Source organism: Spermophilus citellus (assembly GCF_964194105.1).
Source record: "Spermophilus citellus genome assembly, chromosome: 11".
Taxonomy (NCBI): domain Eukaryota; kingdom Metazoa; phylum Chordata; class Mammalia; order Rodentia; family Sciuridae; genus Spermophilus; species Spermophilus citellus.
Genome location: NC_138192.1, coordinates 577,307 through 599,796, shown reverse-complemented (window position 1 = coordinate 599,796; position 22,490 = coordinate 577,307).

Sequence of the window (22,490 nt, the reverse complement as noted above, 5' to 3'; positions counted from 1 at the left end):
CCACCTCCACAGGGATGGCCACCCCTGCTCTCTCCTCCTGGATGGTGTCCGATTTTCTCCTGTGGATCAGCCACCAAACAGACAGCAGGACCTTATCCAACATACACCTGACCATTTTGCTCTGCTAGGAGCATGCAGTCCAGGGCAGGAGGAGGCTGGTGCACATTTTTGGGCACTGGGGATGGAAACCAGGGCCTCGGGGGTGCCAGGCAAGTGCTCTACCACTGAGCCCCAGCCCCAGCACCAGCACTACATTTTGTTCTTTCTTCCCTCTCCACTGGGGACTTGGTCAGAGTTCCTAAGGGCCTGGAGGGTGGGTCACTTCTTTGGCAAAGTAGGGTTTAACAGTGAGTGCACCAGAGTCTATCTAAAAAGAACAGATTTAAAAAAAAATAGAAGAAAAAACAGCAATAAGCGCAGCTGCATGTAAGAACAGCCCTGGGCTAGTTGTGCTAGTTGTGCTTCTCTGTAACCTTACCCCAGAATGGGGGCCAGCTGATGGGCAGACACTCACTAAGGTGGTATTATTGCCTGAAGTCCAGAGCAGGATGGTGGCCAACCTCATGTCCTTCCAAAGGTATAAAAGTTTGGGCACAAATGGACAGAAGGAGAAATAATCACTGAGGGTCAAGAAATGATTGGAAGAGAGAAATTCAAGGAACACGGATACCTGGAGAGGCTCAGAGAAAGAGAGGACAGTCTCTCTTAGGTCAATCAGAGCAGATTCCTGAAAAGACAAAGCCATTTGACAAGACAAATTCTGTTTTGGGAACCTGACAAGATCAAATGGAAGCCTGCAAATCTGGTGACCTAGTTCAGGGAAATATTTCCAAATGTCTAAAGGGTGGTGGAATGGACTAATTATTAATGATTGAATGGACTTCTAGTAATACCCATGTCTTCTGAGTTGTACATCACCTTGCAGTAAGGGATTTGTGTTTGAAGTCCACTGACTGTGATATTGTGGTTGATTTATTGATTGATTAATTTGTGTAGTACTTGGAGTTGAGCCCATGGGTGCTCTCTCACTGAGTTATGTTTGTGGCTCTTTATATTTTATTTTTTATGAGGCAGGGTCTCACTAAGTTGCCAAGACTGGCCTCCAAATTGGGATCATCCTACTTCAGTCTTCCTGAGTTTCTGGGATTATAGGCGAGTGCCTCCTCTCCTAGCTGACATTGTGATTTATAAAGAAAATATTTTGGAGCCATGCATGGTGGTGAACGCCTGTATTCCTAGTGCCTCCGGAGGCTGAGACAGGAGGATCCCAAGTTCAAGGCCAGCTTCAGTAACTTAGCAAGATCCTGTCTCAAAATAAAAAAAAAAGTACTGTGGGTATAGCTCAATGATAGAGCACCTCTGAATTCAATCCCCAGTAGTATAACTAACACACACACACACACACACACACACACACACACACACACACATACATTTTGGTCTTCATTCCCAGTTCCTGGCACAGAGTTCCTAAATGCTTGCAATTTCCTAGGTGATAGTGGTGTCGTTTGCTTTAATGAGGTGACCTTCTTGGTAGTTTTCTAGATGGGGACTGGTCACCAGCATCATCAAGCCATAATTAGAAGTTTGGATCCTTCCATGTCAGTCCTCATCCTCTAGGGAGAGGAGAGGGGCTGGAGATTAGGTTGAACCTAAAGCAGGCCTAGGTCTGGGCTTTTGCTTGGTGATGGAGCATTTGCCCAGTGTTCAAATCCCAACTCTGCTCAATCAGCCAGTCAGTCATACCTCCAGGATAAAACACTCCTAAACATTCTGAACTCAGGGGACTCAGGGTATTTCCAGATTGGTGAATACATCCACGTGCCAAGAGGGCGATGCATCCCAACTCCACAGGAACAGCAGCTCTTGCCCTGAGGACAGTTCAGAGCTCTACCACCAAGCCCTAGCCCCAGCCTCAGGACTACACTTTTGTTCTTTCTTCTCTTGCCTTTTTTTTTTCTTTTTGGCTGTTCATCGATGTCTTTTATCATATCCTTTAATGAACCAGGAGGTAAGTTCCCCTGAGTTCTGTGGGCCCTCTTGTTTAGTTATCAAACCTGAGGTGGGCACTGTGGGAACCCCAATTTATTATAACCAGTTGGTGTGACATACAGGTGACAACCTGTGACTTACAAGTGGCATCTGGACTGGGGTGGGGGTAGGCTTGTGGGTCTGAGCCCTTCACCTGTGAAATCTAACTTACCTCTCAATGGTGTCAGAATTGAGCTGAATGGCAGGTCACCCACCAGATGTCCATTGGAGCAGTGTGTGGCGCAGGAAAGCCACCCCACACCTGGCCACAGAAGTCCTCTGTGCTGGCCGTTGAGAGTGCAGGAAGAAAAAAACAGTTTGCTTTTTCTGTTATATAAGCACTAAGTGTGCTCTCACTTGCTGTCAGCTCCTATGGACTCCCACGAGCCCTCCTTCTCCAAGGGCTTTGATCATGTCTGTTTTCTGAGCATCCATGGCAAGACTGACCTTGGGCCAGCATACCCACATTCCCAGCATCCTCTGCAGCTGGGGCCTGGGTCTGTTGGGCTCAGTTGGTGGAGAAAACCTATCTCTTGTGTTCACCCCAGGACTTCAGAGAAACAGGGAATGATTTTTTCAGCCTAGACAGGTCTGAGATTCAAGGTCTCTCACCATTGAGCAAAACTCGCTACTTGGGAATATTTTAGCCAGAACTTGGGACTGAGCCTATGGCAGGGAATAGGGATGTGACCACTCTGCCCAGGGACCCACACCCTCTGATAGGCTCGATTTCCCCCAACTCTCCCTGGACACTACAGTAGCCCCTAGCTCTCCTCCCAGGGCTCATACTTTCTAGAAGAAATTGTCAAAGTTATTGTATTAGTTTCCTGTTGCTGCTGTAATGAATTTCCACAAATGAGGGATTTAAAGCAACACAAACTTATCTTACAGTCCTGAAGGCCAGAAGTCAGAAGTGGGCCCCAAGCACCTCCCCTGCCCTCCAGTGTTGGCAGGGCTCCATTCTTTCTGGAGCATTCCTGGCCCTTTCCAATTCCTAAAGGCCTCCTGCATTCCTTGCCTTGTGGCCCCTTCCTCGATTTTCAAAGCCAGCATCTGCAGATCTCTTCCCTCCTCTCCTCTTCTGCCTGTTTCTGCTACTTCAAAGGACCCTTGTGATTACACTGCCCCTGGCCCCCAGTATAAGAAACCACGGGCATCTTTTTATCTTGAGGCCATCTTAGAACACCCTTGATTTCATCTGCAACCTTAATTTCCCCTTGCCTCCTTATATAACTGTATTTACAGACTCCAGGAATTATGATATAGATGTCTCTTGGGAGTCATTATTCTGTCTACCACAGCAAAAGACACCATGCCTTTCAGCACTGAAAAAACATAAAAAAGAAAAGAGAGTGAAAAAAAAAAGTCATCATGCCCCAGTTAGAAGGCATAGGTGGCAGGTAAGATAGTTGGCCCTGGAGACACTCACCTGGGTTCAAGTTCATTAGCAAAGTGACCTTGGGCAAGTTGCTTCACTTCTCCAAACCTCAGTCTCCTCATTTTTAAAATGGAGGATAATGTGATACATCTATACAATGGAATACTACTCAGCAGTGAAAAGGAATGGATTATGACTATATCACAGCAGGGTGGACATATTTTTATGAGTGAATGAAGCCAGATTTTTGTAAAAGCACATATCACAGGATTTTGTTTATATATAATTATAGAAAATATAAACTATTTTATAGTGTCAGCAGATTGGTGGTTACTTGTGCTCAGAGGGAGAAATTACAGGGAGCATAAAGAAACTTTTGGGCAAAGTACAGTGGTACACACCTGTTATCCCAGACACTTAAGAGGCTGAGGCAGGAGGATCACAAGTTTGAGGCCAGCCTGGACAATTTAGTGAGACCCTCAGCAAACACCCTATCAAAACAAAAAAGTAAAAAAAAAAATAAATAAATAAATAAAGGGGTTTGGAATGTAACCCAATGGTAAAGTACAGCTTGAGTTCAATCCCTGGTATCAAAAAAAAAAAAAGAAAGAAAGAAAGAAAATTTGAGGATGATGAAGTGATGGAGAAGTTCACTATCTTGATTGTGTAGATGGTTTTGTGGATTATATAATAAATTGTTCACTTTAGAATATGTAGTTGACTACCTGTAAAAAAATATGTATTTTGGGGGCTGAGGTTGAGGCTCAGCAGTACAGCACCCACCTAGCACATGTGAGGCACTGGGCTGAATCCTCAGCACCACTTAAAAATAAGAAAACAAATAAAAGTAAAGGTATTATGTCCAACTACAACTAAAAATAACATTTTAAAATATGTATTGTTGATTGCACATTGTTTAACCTTCAGTAAAGCTGTTTAAAAGTGAATTCCACTATACCAACATCCATCAAGTCCCACAATGTAATTATGTGAATATCTTCCCGATACTTCAGTCAGGTAGGCCAGCACTGGCCACAGTCGTTCATTCATTCATTCATCAAATGTAACCTCCATTAAGCAGCCCCAGTGCTAGGACATGAAGATGGACCTGCTGGGTGCCTGGTCTAAGGGGAGAAATGGATGAGGAAACAGGTCCACATGGTGAGGAATGGGCCCCTGCAGACCCACACACAGGAAGCCACCAAGGCAAGGAGAAATCAGGGAAGGCTTCAGAGAGGAGGAGGCAACAATTTTATGGGTCTTGACGAATGTGTGGGAGTTTGCCATGAGAAAAAGAGTTATCTATTGCTGTGCAACGAATTACCCACCACTTACAACTTTAAGGAACCATCTTATTATGTTTTTAAGAGTCTACAGGTCAGGGGCTAGGGCTAGGGCTCAGTGGTAGAGCGCTTGCATTGCACATGTGAAGCCCTGGGTTCCATCCTCAGCACCAAATAAAAATAAATACATGAAATAAAGGTATTGTGTCCAACTACAATTAAAACAAAACAAAACAAAACAACAGTCAGTAGGTCAGGAATGAGGGCAGGGCAGAGTGGAGGGAGCTTGTCTCTGCTCCTTAGAGTCTGAGGTCTCACTAGGAAAACTAGAGGCTGGAGCAACTTAAAAACTGGAGGCTGAAATGATCTGATATCTCCTGTGTCTGGCCAGGGTGACCCAGAGACTGGGACTGCCAGCCCCTCTCCCACAGGTGTGGCATGGGCTCTTTCCCATCAGGGTGCCTTAGAGAGGAAGTATTGCACTGGAGAAGAGGCTCTGTACTGGGTTGTGTTGTGTGACAGCCTTGGAAGTCACAGGCAGGACTCCCCCTGCATTCTATTGGCTGAAGCATCCTAAGCCCACCCAGATTCCCAGGGCTCTGATTGGGGAACTGCTCCACTGTGTTCAGGGAGTGTCGCTGATGATGAAAACATCTGATGTATCCATGGAGCACTTACTTACACATGCCAACACCATTCTGAGCGCTCTTTAGGCAGAAACTCATGGAGTCTCCCCATCATCCTGAGGCATGGAGAACTTCTACAGAGTCAGAAAGTGGGCAAGCAGGAGAGCTGAGATTTGTACCAAGGCAGCTGGCTCCAATGTCCAGGCACCAGCCATTATACCACACTGCCTCCTATTAGCAGAGACCAGTGTGGCTGGACCATGTGGCGCCAGTGGGGAGGGCAGGAGCTGTGTCTGTAGGGGGGCAGGGAACCAGGGCCTGAAGACCCCTGCCAGACACATGGAAGAGCCTGGAGTTCAGGCCAAAAACAGTAGGGAGCCATGGAGGGGACTTACGCTGGAAAATAGTGTGACCAGATCTGTGTCTCAGGATAAGCCCTGCAGGGATGGGCAGAGCTGGAACTGAAGGAGCCAGAGCCAGAGATGGCGGGCAAATAAGCAGTTGTTGCAAGGGCTCAGGGAGGACCTTGATGTGGGGAAGACAGGAGGGGATCGATGAGGGGGTCAGTAAGCACTGTCCTTCGAATGGTCTGCAGTCCTTAAATATCTTGTGTTTGAATGACATTCTTTCTTTTGATGCTGGAGATTGAACTGAGGGGTGCTCGACCACTGAGCTACATCCCCAGCAACTCCCTTAAAGACTTTTTTTTTAAATTTTAAGACAGGTTGTCTCTAAGTTGCTGAGGATCTTATCAAGATGCGGAGGTCGGCCTTGAACTTGTGATCCTCTTGCTCCAACCTCCTGAGTTGCTTGGATTATAGGCATGTGCCACTGTGCCTGGCTGGAAGAACATTCTTACAATATATATACAATTAAAAATTCTAAATAGTACAATGCATTTAACATTTTAAAACATATGTGAATTATAATAAATAAAATGTTTATATATTATGTAACAATACATAAATACGTAATGTAAATATATAAATAACATAAATATAGAACATAATATCAATGCATAAATAATGTATAGATACATAATATAAATAATATATATGTATATATGTATTTGTATTATAAAAGTTACATATATATATATATATATATATATATATATATATATATAAATTTTTGGTGCTGGGGATGGAACCCAGGACTTTGCTCATGCTAAACATGTGCTCCCCCACTGAGCCACACCCTTAGCCCCTAATTTATATTAATTATAAATTATAACAAGTTAAATTATAATTTATGTTATTATGCTTTTATAATAATATGTATTATAGTATATTAAATATGGAATATAAAAATTCTTACAATGTATTTTAAGTCCAACTTAAAATAGAAAGCTCAAACTGTACTCCAATTTATTTCCTTATTATCTATTTCTTTACTTTGGTGGTCTCAGGAAAAGCCTTAAGTGTGCTGAGCGAGTGCTCTACCACTCACTGATCAACATCCCTCTCGTAATCTCAATTTATTTTATTTTATTTATTTATTTTGTTCCTGGGAACTTAACCCAGGTTTTTTTTTTTTTTTTTACCACCAAGCTACACTCCCAGCTCTTTTCATTTTTTAAATTTTGAGAAAGGGTCAAACTAAGTTGCTGAGGCTTGCTTTGAACTTGCTGTTTTTTTTTTTTTTTTTTTTGGTGCATTGCTGGGATTACAGGATTGCAACACCATGTCCAGCACCTTGATCTTTATTTTATTTATATATTTATTTATTTATTTATTTATTTATTTATTTATTTATTTATTTATTTATTTTGTGGTGCTTGGGATTGAACCCAGGGCCTGCTGCACTGAGATACATCCACAGTCTTCAGTTTGTTTAAAATGTATTTACCTCCTGTGCAGTTTACTCTCCTCTGGCCTCTACCTACTCTCTTCGCCTCTTTGTCCTCTGGCATTCCTAATACTGCAGATCCCCTTAACCGGGCTCCTCTCTCTTGGGTGTTCTGAGTCCCTCTAGGTAAGGCCACAACTCCTGGTGGCCCTTCTGCCACAGCTCCAGCACTCACTGCATTCTGGTAAGACCCCTCCTCACCCCCCAAATGATACAACTACACCCCCCCCACACACACACATACACACACACATACACAGGTCTAGATGGAAACACTTCAAATTGTAAATAGCACTTATTTATTTATTTTTAAATATTTATTTTTAGTTGGACCAAATACCTTTATTTTATTTATTTATTTTATGAGGGGCTGAGGATCAAACTCAGGACCTCGCACGTGCTAGGTGAGTGCTCTCCACTTAGCCACAATGGCAGCCTGGTATTTTGCATTTATTCAGGTGGTAGGATTAGAGGCATTTTTCTATACTTTCTACATTTCTAAATTTTTTTGCAATGAACTCGTATAACTTTCATAACTTAACAAAATAGCATTCTGGGGCTGGGAGTGTGGCTCAGTAGTAGAGCGCTTGTCGAGCATGTGCTAGGCCCTTGGTTCCATCCTCAGCACCACCCAAAACAAATAACTACAAAAAGTCATCGTGCCTCTTCCTCCCGCTCCCCTCTCTCTTGGATCACTGCCTCTGGAGGAAGCCAGGGGCCCTGTCATGATGACACTCAAGCAGCCTCATGGAAAAGTCAGCATAATGAGGAACTGAGGCCTACTGCTAACAGCCCAGAGAGCAAGCCACGTTGCAGCAAATCCTCCAGCCCCAGCTGAACCCTCAGACAACCGCGGTCCTTCAGCCTCATGAGAGACTGATCCAGAAGCACCCAGCTGAGCCACTCTGATTTCTGACCCACAGCCTATGTGCAAGGGGATTCAACGTATTTTGTTAATGCCACTTTAAAGTTCTAGGGTCATTTTTCACAGAGACACGTCACTAATAGAGCATTAGGAATGGATCCCTGGATTCCAGTTTGGATGTTAGGTTAGATGAGATTCAAGACTGGGAACTGTCACGGGGAAGAGGGTAGTCTCCATTTGGGAGACCTTGAGCTTGGGGATCTTGGGTGAAGGTGGCCCATGGACCATGGGTATAAAAGTTTGAAGGTTAAAAAAGAAAGATCAGGAGAGGGAGAGGTAGGAAAAGAAATTTAGGGAAGAGTTCATGGAGCAGAGAGAGTACAGGGCTGAGGAAGGGCCCCAGAGAAGACCACAGTGAAGGCGGCCGAGGTGAAGGCATCAGAGAGGCAGAAAGAGACTAGGGAATAAAGTAGTGTTTGGGAAAGGGAGAGTTTTGGAAAGCCATGGACTGAGAGGGGACTCTGAAGTCCCAAGGGGCAAAATGGTGGCCTTGCTGAGAGAGTAGCTCTAAGTTTTTAGTCTTCTAAGTTCTTCTAGCTGAGGGCTTTCCTCAGTGAAGTCACTCCTCAGTATCCTGGACACCCTCCCTGTCCCCACACAGATACCAAAATCCCTGGGTGCTCAAGTCCCTTAAACAAAATGGCGCAGTATTTGTGTGTCACCTGTGCCTACTTCCTGTATACTTTCAACCACCTCTAGAGCACTTACAGTGCTAATTCAATACACATGCTATGGAAATCACTGTTATACTGCAATTTTATTTAAATCATGTTTTCTTGTTGCATTTCTATTTTTAAAAATCTTTTCTCTCCACGGTCCAATTGGTGGATAAGGAACCTTAAGGTTGGGTCAACTGTCTGTCCTCCCAGAGACAAAGGACAACCTACCCTCACCCTGGACCAAGAATGTTCAGGCAAATTCTCCAACCCTGGGAAATGGATCACCTAGAGCTGGCGGGGAGAGGGGCTCCTCACATAGGTGGCCCCTGTTCCTTGTGCTTACTCTGTTGGGAGTGGGTTTGTTTTATTTTTTCATTTTTTTCCCTTGTACCTTTCAAGAGCTTTCTCAGTTTGCTCTTCCTCTTTCCTCTCTCCTGTCTGGGGAATGAAGTGCAGAGAAACCCACCTCTAAACATACACTCCGCAGAAACACACTTATGGATCCAAGTTTGGGGGGGGGGGTTCCTCTTAATATCCGGCCTCTTCTTGAGTAATTTCAGTGGTGGCAACTTCAAGGGGAGGGAAGGCTCCTTCAAAACTCCACGCAGCATCCACATAAAGCCGACTTGCCTTCCCTGGGTTCTCAAAGCCCAATTTAATCCAAGCTTATTAACACATAACATTTTATTTTGCCTTTTCAATACGTTCTGCACTGTATAAGCATAACAAATTTAATAATATCAGAAGTAAGGATTTCATATGTTAATTACAATGCTCTATGTCTTCAAGAAGCTCCATCCAGTTGGGGGTAACCCCTGTGGAAAAGAGATTGCTGTAAAGAGAGACAGTTTCTGGTCCTTCCTCCCCCCATCCCCAAATCGCTGTATTGAAAGAAATCCAAAATGAAAAAAAAATAAATTTCTTAGGTACAAAAAGTGAGCTGAAATCTCATGTTCTCCAGTGTCTCCATGTGGGTTGCTCTAGAAGCAGAGAATGAGCTAAGGGTCCCAGTGTATGTTGTTTACTTGGAGCCAGCATGTCACCAAGGGGAGAGGGAAATTAAGGGAAAGAGGAGCCATCAGTAAAAGATGTATTATGGATCCTGCTGCCCATCCTGCTGGGAATTCTTGGACCCAGTACAGGACATGTCCTACTTCAAAATTATCACCAGAGAGGGGAGGGTCTGTCAATCATTGGTTAAGAGCTATTTTTAGGGGCAATTAATTCCCTGGCAGTCCACTGCATGGTGGCAACATTGGCCTCAGTTCCCAGATAAAGCCACAGACAAAGGCAGGCAGGCGCAGGCAGCAGAAGTCAGGCTGGTGCATGCTGAAGGGGTAAGAGTAGGGGAAAGGGGGTGGGCATAGACATCCCCAGGATGATACAGCACAGACCCAAGTGTCCCTCGCACAACCTCCAGCCCCATCATAAGCTTGTTAGTTCCCAGATTGTGCCAACGTTCAATGCAGCTCTGAATTTTCCTGGGCCAGGAGAGATTCTGAATACTCAGAGCTAAACCAGCCAGCAAATAATTTTGAGCATTTATAAGGCACTAGGTAGATACTAGTTAGGTCTGGAGACTCAGTTATGAGTCTTAATTTTTGTCTTGTACATGCATACAGTGTGCAGACTGTCGCATAGAGGTGCCACATGAACCTCTAGTGGCAGATGGGGTCACTCTAGAGGGTTGCAAGAACACTTTTAGTTTTTACTTTGTTAGTTATATATTTGTTTTAATGAGTATCCAAAACGTATTTTACCATTTAATTCAAGTTTGGTTTTCCTTTTCTGCAGCACTAAAGATCAAACCTAGAGCTTGGCATGGTGGCCCACACTTATAATTGTAGTGACTCAGGAGGTTGAGGCAAGATTGCTAGTTCAAGGTCAGCCTCAGCAACTTAGTGAGACCCCATATCAAGATAAAATATTAAAAGGCTTGAGATGTAATTAAGTGGTAAAGCACCCTTAGGCTCAATTGCCAGTACAAAAAAAAAAAAAAAAAAAAAAAAAAAAAACTTCCCACCCAGGGCCTCATACCTGCTAGGTAAGAAATCTGCCACTGAGCTACATCCCCAGTCCTTGGTTTTCATGGATATTATTGCTTAGGATCTAACTGATTTTAGAAGGTTAGTCAATCCAAAAGTCTACTAATGGGTGAATAGATAAAAAAAAAATGTGGTTAACACCAAACCCGAGTAAATATTAGCCATAAAAAAATAAAATTCTGACACATGCTCTAACATAGATGCACCTTGAAAATGTTATGCTAGGTGAAATAAGCCAGGCTCAAAAACAAAATCATGGAAATATTCCACTTGCCTTAAGTATCTTGAGTGGGAATATTTATGGAGATGAAGTAGAATAGATATTACTGGAGGCTGTGGGGAGAAGGGAATGGAGTTATTTAATGAGCACAGAGCTTCTGCTTGGGATGTTGGAAAGTTCCGGAGATGTGTAGAGGCATGGTTGTCTAACTTATTGCCACTGGAACCTGGAGTGAATGATGGTTAGGGGCTGAGGAGGCTGCTCAGTGGTAGAATGCTTGTCCAGCCTGCATGAGGCCCTGGGCTCAACCCCTAGAAACACACACACACATGCACATGCCCACATACCGACACGTGAACACACACACTCATATGCACACACACATGCACACAAGCATGGTTGATGTGGTAAACTTTATGTCATGTCTATCTTACTACAGTCAAAAAAGTGCGAGTGAAAACATTGATCTAAATAAAAATACCAAGTAATGTACACCTGGTAGCACCCTGTAACAAAGGATGTTTGAGGAACTGGCAGGTGAATTTAGAGAAAGGACAGGTAGGTGGCTTGACGAAGGGTCAGGTAGACTCAGGAAGCAGATGCAAAAATTTGCCAAGGTGAAGAGGGAGGAAAGACACGGCAGGGGACATACTTTTCCGCCCTGGTGGCAGCGGTGCTCTGCTCTGCTCTGCTGAGGAGGACGGGGCAGAGCAGGTGCCAGTCATCCCACACGGCTGGCTGGAGGCTGCTCAGGGAGCACATCTCTTCCCCACTTCTGATTCAACTCGTGAACAACGTCAAGGGGCCAGAGAAAACCCCTCAGAAGTCAAGGGTTGGCAGCCTGAGGCCACGAGATGGGCACGCTCAACAAGGTGAGTGCGTGCGGGGAGGGGGGGGCTCTGACAGGTGCTGACCGTGTCCGTGACAATAGTGCAGCTCCAGGCCAGGAGCGGTGGTGCACACTTGAAACCAAGCAGTGCAGGAGGCTGAGGCAGGATGATTGTGAGTTCAAAGCAAGCCTCAGCAACTTAGTGAGACCCTGTCTCAAAATGAAAATCTGAAAAGGGCTGAGGATGTTGCTTCATGGTTAAGCACCCCTGGGCTAAACCCAAGTACAAAAAAAAAGATAAAAAAGTGAGGTTCCATTCTGGTAATGTTTTATATTGCAACAAGTTCTTCCTGATGTATGGTGGGGGGAGAGAGGAAAACATCGTTCCAATACAGACGACTCTGCTCACCATTCTCTCCAGGAGTAAGCCCTGCCCCTCCTACCTTCTTTGGCCATGGGCCACCTGAGACCACGTTTCTGCATTGAAGACACTGGTAGTGTTTCAAGATATATATCCTCCCTTCCACTTGATTCCTCAATGAAAAAAATAAACATGGGGCTGATGATGTGGCTCAAGCGGTAGCGTGCTCGCCTGGCATGCGTGCGGCCCGGGTTCGATCCTCAGCATCACATACCAACAAAGATGTTTTGTCCACCGAGAACTAAAAAAATAAATAAATATTAAAACATAAACATCACCCAATCCTAACTTAAAGACACTGGCCATGTTGGTTTGTTGGGAGAGACCCAGGGCAGGTAGAGAAGGGGTCTTCAACATGGCACCTACCTGAGAAATAACAGATGCCTCCTTTGGGGTGTCCATGCCCCCATACTTTCTCTTGCTCTTCGGTGACCCTGCCTCATTTGTCATCAATGACCAGATGGTCCCCCGTGAGTCTCAGCTCCACAGAGACAAGGCCAAGGCCAAGTCAGTCACACTCACTGTTGTGTCACCACCACTAACCTGGGGCCTGGGGCCATGACTCACTCAGTAACTACCCATCAAATAAACTCACAGTATATGGTGGTGCCTGACCCCAAACCACAGGCTTGATGATGGTTCTCTTAACAAATTACAATCACCCTATGACATTGTTTTGGGGGATACCAGGGATTGAACTCAGGGGCACTTGACCAATGAGCCACATCTGCAGAAATTTTGTATTTTATTTAAAGACAAGGTCTCACCAAGTTGCATAGTACCTTTTTTTTTTTTTAAATTTTTATTCTTTAGTTTTAGGTGGACATAATATCTTTATTTTTTTATGGTGATGAGGATGGAACCCTGTTCCTCACACATGCTATGTGAGTGCTCTGTCACTTGAGCCACAACCCCAACCCTTAGCGCCTTGCTTTTGCAGAGGCTGGTTTTGAACTCCCAATCCTCCTGCCTCAGCCTCCCGAGCCGTTGGGATTTCAGGTGGGCATCACCGATCCTGGCTTTATCTTATGTTTGAGGTGAGGTCTTGCTTATTTTGACCAGGTTGGCTTCCAACTCCTGGGCTCCAGTGATTCTCATTGTCTCAGCCTCCTGTAGAGTGGGGACTACAAGGTCATAACACCATGACTGGCTTCTTATTTTTTAAATAAGCCTGTCTGGAGCTGGGGCTGGGGCTCAGTGGTAGAGCTGCTTGCCTAGCTTGCATGAGGCACTGTGTTTGATTCTCAGCACCAAATAAAAATAAATAAAATAAAGGTTCAAAAACCACAACACATGATTTAAAAAACAGAAAAACAAGCAAGATTGTTCTGATGTCCCAATTTTACAAATGAAGCCATGGAGGCTGGGGCAGGGTAACTTGCTGTAGCAGACATTGTGGGTGCACCACCTTCGACCCCCTCCCATCCCGCTCAAGGCGCTGACTGTGCAGGGGGGACAGAGAGCCGAGCCATGTTATTGGGGGACACATACGTTGGCAGAGGCTCAGGCACTTTTCTCAGTTTCCCCACTTGTCTTGGGGAGTCTGTGTCTTGTAGCATGACAGATGAGCCATGTATTGCAGGCATGGTGGACTGTGTGTGGACAGTCAAGGGGGTGGGACTGGAATGAGGGTGAGCAGGAGGAAATAAGGTCCCTGGGGCACCCAGCCTAAGCCATCCTGTGTCACAGAATCAGAGCCCCAGGCCCAGCACCACACTTGCCATCCAAAGCAATCCTCCCTGGGAAATCTCCAGTGGGGTGTGCTGGCTGGGTTCTTTGTTGTTTTGGTTTGGGGTTTGGTTTGGTTTTTCAAACACAAAGCAACTAAAACAAACACATAGCAATTAAAACCTCCAAGTGAGGGCAGCCGCTGTTCTCGGGCAGAGTCAGCCCCTGGGAAGCTTGCCCTGTTGTTCCTTAGTGGAACACCCTCGTGGCCAGTGGACTTGTCTGTGTGTCAATTGTCAATGAAAACAAGTTGACTTACAAAGTACTAAAGTCCCAGATGCGGTGTGGCATGCCCACAATCCCAGTGACTCAGGAGGCTGAAACTGGGGGATCACGAGTTCCAGGCCAGCCTGGACAACTCAGTGAGGCCCTGTCTCAAAAACAGAAGGGGCCACACACGTGTGGGAGGCTGAGATGGTAGAATTGCAAGTTCAAAACCAGCCTCAGCCTTGGGGAGGTGGTAAGCAAGTCAGTGAGTCCCTGTCTCTAAATAAAATACAAAACAGGGCTGGGGAGGTGGCTCAGTGGTGGAGTGCCCCTGAGTTCAATCCCCTCCCAATAAAACAGAAGGGGCTGAGGGTGTGGCTATGTGGTTCACATCTAGTACCAAAAAAGAAAGAGGGAAGAGAGAGAGAGGAAGGAAGGAAGGAGGCAGAGAGGGAGTGAGGGAAAGAGAAAGTCCTGAAGAGGTGCTGAATGAATGGGTTTGGAATCATTTTCAACACAGACCGTGGCATGCTTCGGGGACAGGAGGAAGATGTCTGCATCTGTCATGAGTGTGGCCGAACACACAGTTGCCTAGAACCAGGCAGCAGAAACTAGAAAGATGGTGGCTTCTGGGAAAGGCAGGTGGGTGGCTGAGGGCTGTTTTTAATTTTATCCCATATGCATTCATGAGCAGCCAGTGTTTTTAAAAGTGTGTGTGTGTCCTTCTTACAACCATCTGCCCCATCCCCAGGGTGCCCATGTTCCCTTGGGGACAGGGTATTGTGGTGCTCCACCTCTACCCACTCACTCCAACCTGTCCCTGCTGGGTGGTAGGGCCCTGGAGACATTCTTGGCCTCTCTGGACTCCCATTTCCCTGTGGTACAAGGTGAGACTGGACCAAGTTTCCCCCAAGACTCCTCCCATCCCAATGTCCCATGTGCTGTGACTTGGTAAACCCAATCCAGGGCCCAAAGCTGGCCTGATGGGCAACAAACCTCTCCACCCAACTCACCCCACGACCCTGACTTGGGGGGCTGTAGCCTCCCAAGATGGCGGGACAGGACACCAAAACAGCAGCAGTGCTTGGGCAGGTGTCCCCACCTCCAGGCAGCCTCTGCCATGTCTCTGCTACCAGCACCCTGACTGTGCCCTAAGACCCCCCTCACCTGGTGCGGATCTTCAGGGACTCTCCCTGCTGACCCAGGATAGTGCATATGATTCCCCAGTCCCTGGTTCCGCAGCCCAGGAATGCGGCAACATTAGGACGAGGGGCTTTCCCCATGGTGGGGTTCCCTGGAGTGTGGTCCATTCCTTGGACCCTAGGGTCTGGAGCACCCAAGCCCTAGTCCTCCTCCCATGCATCCCACAGCTCGCCCCCAACCAGAAAATCCCTCTTGGGCCTAAGTTGTCACCTCTGTCGTGTGCGAACACTGAACCCTGATTGACAGGAGAGCAGCCTTGTTGATAAGACAGCAGCTGAGACCAAGCGCATCTCCACCCTCATCCCACCCAGGAGCCACCTGGGAAGGGTGATCTCAGCAGGCCTGAGAACCCACAGCCCTCCACTCCAACCTGGAGAGTCAGGCCCGGGCCCCACCTGTAGGAAAAAAATCAAGCTCTTCCTTCCTGGAGGACAGCGGGGCTCACTGAGTGCCCACTTCCTTCCCTGGAGCCCAGAGCGCTCAGGAAGCAGCCAGCGCAGAAAGGGCAGCCTGTGCCTGGGGAGTGGCTAGGGGCTGCCAGGAGTCCCCAGCTGGGTCCAGGCTCCCCCAGCCATTGGCAACCCAGGCCTGGGATGGACGAGGCCTTGGAAACAGTCACAAGGCCAGCCCTCAGCAGCTGAAGACATTGGCCAGAGCCTATAACATTAACCTTTTCAGACATCACCTATAAATGGGGGGATTTAGCCCATTTCCCAAGAGGAGCTGCAGAGTGGGTGAGCTGCAGGGGGAGCCTGGCAGAGGAGGTTACACTTGCCCTGTCCATCAAAGAGACACAGGCTGGGAGTGGGCACGGACAGGGATTCTCCTTTCTCAAATGGGAGAACCAAGGCTCAGACAGGACACGCTGGGTCCTGAGAACTACAAGACCCCCCCCCATTCTCCAGGTTCCTCCTAAACAACCGCAGCAGCTGTTCGGGGTGCACAATGTGGCCTATGGACCTTGGTGAGCAATTATTACCCCTGTAAAGAACCACAAGGGTCTATTGGCTCAATGGGCCTCGAGTGCATCTCCCTATCTCATCCAAGGGCAGTGCACAGCACCACTGACCCTTGCTGTGCAAGAACTCAGTCCAGGACTGCCAGATCTCCTGATCACCTGGAGCCTGGGAGCGCAGCCTGGGTCAGCCCTGGGGGAGGGAAGCCTGGTCCTAGGCACAAAGCCAGAGGGGGACTTCCCTGTGTGTGCTGATGTCCTGCGAGAAGGGCTAGCACAAGAGATGGCAGGGTCTCTCCAGGGCACTGGCCTCCCCTTTGCCGCAGGGCACCTCTCTACACCCATCTCCTCCCAAGCCACCTAAGGGACAGAAACAGTAGTTAGGGCCTCACTGTCTGCAATGACACAAACCCAGGCTCTTGGCCACTCATAGCTGTGTGACCTCTGGCAAGTTACTCAACCTCTGAAAACTTCAGTTTCTTCATCTGTAAAACAGGGGAGGAGAGCTTCTCATTGTAGGAGAATAATGCTGCTCAGCAAATCCCATCATTTTTATCAATAAACACATTATGGTTCGAGAAGACTTGGCACACACCTGTAATCCCAGCAGCTCAGGAGGCTGAGGCAGGAAGATCACCAGTTCGAGGCCAACCTCAGCAACTTAGAAGATCTTGTCTCAAAAATAAAGGAGGTGGAGGCTGGGGATATAATTCAGCAGTAAAGCACCCTGGGTTCAATTCCCACTACTGCAAAATAAATAAAAATAAAAATGTATTGTCCCTTTCCTGTTCTAATACACCTCACACCCCCAGCTATGGGTTAACACAAGTAGTTACCTGGGAGTTTTCCAACCCTGGATAAGCAGGGAGTCACCTAAGCAAAATCTGATGCTCAGGCCTAATTCAAAAAGGAGAGAAGGGAGACAAGGCAGCCCACCATTCAGCCTTGCCCTGGCTTAAAGTGGGAAACCACTGATCTAGTCTACTGGCCTCTAGACAGATAGGGAAACTGAAGCACAGTGAGGTGGTGTGACTGGTGCAAAGTCACACAGCAAGCAGGAAGCAGGGCTGGACCAGAAGTTCCATACTGATTCCTGCGTGATGCCCCAGCTCATCTAACCCTTAGTGTGTTAGCAACACTCAAGGCCTCCAGGGCCAGACACGAAAGGGGTAAAGAGGGCTTGGCTGCACTCTGGAGTCATGGAAACTGGCAGGACAGCGCCAGCAATCCATGCTGTGTGAGAACTCAGTGTGGGGCTGCCAGATCTCCTGGTGACTTTGAAGGACAGTTAGAAACCTGAGTTTTTGTGCAAACTTTCCTGAAGGCTTTGCTGCATTATTTCCATGTGTATCGGTTCTTTTCTGTATAAATTGTGTTGTTAATAATGTTTAGTTTCTCTTTAAAAGTATTATCACTTTATTCACATTTCACATCCATCAGGGTGTATTTAGTTCGCCAGATTATTTACATTTGTAGTCCTATTCTCTAGTGTGATATCTGCTGTGGTGGATAAGCCCTATTTTATTGCTAAAAGCTTTGTCACTTTCCTTACATTTGTAGGGCTTCTCTTGAGTGTGAATTCTACTGTGGCAAATAAGGGTTGATATTTGAGTAAAGCATTTTCACATACTTTGCATTTGTTAGGCTTCTCTCCAGTGTGAGTTCTCCTGTGGCAAATATAGTGTGATTTTTGACAGAAAGCTTAGCCACAGTCTTTATATTTGTAGGGCTTCTCTCCAGTGTGAGTTTTGCTGTGGCAAATAAGGTGTGATTTTCGACTGAAAGCTTTGCCACATTCGTTACATTTGTAGGGCTTCTCTCCAATGTGAGTTCTCCTGTGGCGAATAAGGTCTGATTTTTGACTGAAAGCTTTGCCACATTCTTTACATTTGTAGGGCTTCTCTCCAGTATGAGTTCTACTGTGGCTAATAAGGTGTGATTTTCGACTGAAAGCTTTGTCACATTCTTTACATTTGTAGGGCTTCTCTCCAGTATGAGTTCTACTGTGGCGAATAAGGTGTGATTTTCGACTGAAAGCTTTGCCACATCCTTTACATTTGTAGAGCTTCTCTCCAGTGTGAGTTCTCCAGTGGCAAATAAGGTCTGATGTTCGACTGAAAGCTTTGCCACATTCTTTACATTGGTAGGGCTTCTCTCCAGTGTGAGTTCTGCTGTGGTAAATAAGGCCTACTTTTTGACTGAAAGCTTTGCCACATTCTTTACATTTGTAGGGCTTCTCTCCAGTGTGAGTTCTACTGTGGCAAATAAGGTGTGATTTTCGACTGAAAGCTTTGCCACATTCTTTACATTTGTAGGGCTTCTCTCCAGTGTGAGTTCTGCTGTGGCGAATAAGGTCTGATTTTTGACAGAAAGCTTTGCTACATTCTTTACATTTGTAGGGCTTCTCTCCAGTGTGAGTTCTACTGTGGCAAATAAGGTGTGATTTTCGACTGAAAGCTTTGCCACATTCTTTACATTTGTAGGGCTTCTCTCCAGTGTGAGTTCTCCTGTGGCGAATAAGGTCTGATTTTTGACAGAAAGCTTTGCTACATTCTTTACATTTGTAGGGCCTCTCTCCAGTGTGAATTCTCATGTGGCAAATAAGGTGTGATTTTCGACTGAAAGCTTTGCTACATTCTTTACATTTGTAGGGCTTCTCTCCAGTGTGAGTTCTCTGGTGACAAATAAGGTCTGATTTTCGACTGAAAGCTTTGCCACATTCTTTACATTGGTAGGGCTTCTCTCCAGTGTGAGTTCTGCTGTGGTAAATAAGGCCTACTTTTCGACTGAAAGCTTTGCTACAATTTTTACATTTGTAGGGCTTCTCTCCATTGTGAGTTCTTCTGTGGCAAATAATGTCTGCTTTTTGACTAAAAGCTATGCTACATTCTTTACATTTGTAGGGCTTCTCTTCAGTATGAGTTTTGCTGTGATAAATAAGGCCAACTTTGTGACTAAAGTCTTTGCCACATTCTTTACATTTGTAGGGCTTCTCTCCAGTGTGAGTTCTTCTGTGGTAAATAAGGGTTAATATTTGAGTAAAAACTTTTTCACATACATTGCATTTGTGAAACTTCTCTCCAGTATGAGTTTTGCTGTGGTAAATAAGGTGTGATTTTTGACTGGAAGCTTTGCCACATTCTTTACATTTGTAGGGCTTCTCTCCAGTGTTAATTCTTCTTTGGTAAATAAGGTTTAAGTTTTTAATAAGAACTTTACTATATTCTTCACAATTGTAGGGATTCTCTTCAGTGTGAATTCTGCTTTTCTTAATAAAGATTGATTTTTCTTTAAAAACTTTATCACATTCTGCCCATTGGTAGAGCATCTGTCTGTTGTGGGTTACTCTGTGGTTAATAAGACCATTTATTTTACTAAACGTTTTGCTAAATTATTTATATTTGTAGGGCTTCTCTTCTGTATAAATTCTCTGATGGTGAACAAGGTCTGATTTTTTATATGATTCCTGGTGTTCACTTTCACTTGTAGTTTTCCATATTTTCTTTTGTTGTAAATAGTTAAGATCACAACTTCTATATTTCCCATTTATCACTTTGTGAAATATATGTTTTATGCCCTTTTCTGGTGAATATTCTTGGGTATCCTGTGGAGTCATGGCTGAAATAAACAAAAAAATTAAAAATGCCTTATAGGCTAGGATAAGTATATTTTGCATACATAACATGAAATCAAGGTAAAATAAGTACATAAGAAGTGTAGCAGATTAGGAGATAAGTAATATTATTTATTCAAAAGGCCTTAGTAAAAGAGGGGGTGCTTTATGTATTCTGACTTTGGAGATAGAAAGTGTGGGGATGATGGAAACTAGCACCCTGAGTCCCACAATTGTAATTCCCAGCAGTTTCTCTCTGAAGCTATTAAGACAACTATACAGGTGCACTATCTAGTTTCTGTGGTAATGTCCTTTGGGAGAAGAGGCTCTCTGTTTGTGTTAATTGTACCTTATCTTGGTTAGCTAGCACTTGGGATTAAAATACTACTAGGTTAGGGGCTGGGGATGTGGCTCAAGCGGTAGCGCGCTTGCCTGGCATGCGTGCGGCCCGGGTTCGATCCTCAGCACCACATATCAACAAAGATGTTGTGTCCGCCGAGAACTAAGAAATAAATATTAAAAATTCTCTCTCTCTCTCTCTCTCTCTCCTCTCTCACTCTCTCTTTAAAATAAATAAATTAAAAATATACTACTAGGTTAGAATGTAGTCATTGTAAAAGAAGCTATGTAATTTTGGGGTATACTATGTACAGTCATGAAGAGGAGTAGCCAGTTTTTTTCCCCTTTCACTGAATTTGAGTCTCTCTTTTCTGTTTGCCTCTTTACAGGTTTCTTCACAAGAAGATTTGTAAAACATCCTGCTGGCACTCACAATAAAATGTAAGTTTTGGTAGTTAATCTGAATAAACTGGGACATCACTAAAGAAGAAAATGGAGGATCATAAAAAATTTGAAAATGTGTTAAATGTAGGGCAGTATGTGTTCAATGATTACAATCAAAATAAATAAACCTAAGCTTCTGAAATGTTTTTTCTGCTAAATAACTACTCTGCCAACATCTTTTAGTTTTGTTTTTTTTTCATTTGAACGTCTCACTGTGTCCCCTGCTCTGTGTAGGCTACAAGAGTTAGCATTAGTAAAGTGTGCTAGGAACTACTTATCTAAAGTGGAGAATGTATAACATACCAAGAAACAGAGAGATTAAAGAGCAACATAATATTAAACAGAGAGATTAAAGAGCAACATAATATTAAACAGAGAGATTAAAGAACAACATAATAACATAATAGTAAAAATGCCCTTTTTCTTTGAAACAAAAATCTGAAACTTATTCTTACAGAGGAAATCCCAGAAGATACAACAGAAGTAAATTAAATAATAACTATTAATTAAAAATTTTAAAGGGAAATTAAACTTACCCAGGAAGGCAAAGTTTCTATAGTTCTCTAACATCACTTCTTTATATAAGTTTTTCTGAGCAGACTGAAGGCATTTCCACTCCTCTTCAGTAAAATCAATGGCTATATCCCTGAGTGATAACAGTAACTGTAAAAAGGATAGATAAATAAATAACACATTGACCACATGAACATTTGCACAGTGTGTAAGTTAATTGAAATTAAAATGACAGTTAGTGGACTATCATGTAGGTGGTGTTTTAGAACACAATGATACTATGATCTACTTCTGCAGAAAAAGTGATTTAAGTTCAAAAATGTATATTTATTCCACAATTGTGAAACACATTATAAAACTCAAGCATTACCACAAAATTATATATTTTGTAATTTTTATATCATGATCTAAATTATGTATATTGTTCAGATGAGAAAATTATGGTAATTAAAAAGGGGATTTCTCAAATTTTAACTGTACAACAAATAATCAGAGATTTACTGAAGTGTAGAATCTTATTTGTTATTTCTCTGATAGAGCTGGCTTTTCTGAATATGTAGTGAGATCTCTAGTAATCCCAATAGTAATGGTATAAGAGAAATTTTGAAATGTAACAAGGTAGAAATACCACTTAATGGAAATATTTAATAGTGAATTTAAGTTCAAACATTTTATGGTATTTATGTATGCTATTAATATAAGAGAATATCAAAAACAATCCTGTTTGCATATTCTGTTTTATAATTTTAACAATTTTTATCATACAAAATATTATATGCATACACACACACACACACACACACACACATATATATATATATAATTTGATTGATGCATATATTGTATGATGTTTATAATAGAATATACATATACCTTTTCAAAAAGGGTAATTTGTTTTTTATTTTATTGGTTCTCTATATTTCTACCTGATAGTAAAATCAATTTTTATGGTATTATGCAAGCATGGGATATATCTTATCTGAATTAAAATCCTGTTCGAATATATACTTACATACCTAAGTATATATTATGGGATAGAAATATTATATAGATATAGATATAGATATAGATATAAATATAAATATAAATATAGATATGTCTTTAATATTTCTATTCCCTTCCTTTTTATTTATTTATTTGTTTATTTATTTACCATTGTGCAATCTACTGAACTTCTTTTCTTACTCTTCCCCGCTTTATGAGCTTTAGACTTCAGATATCAG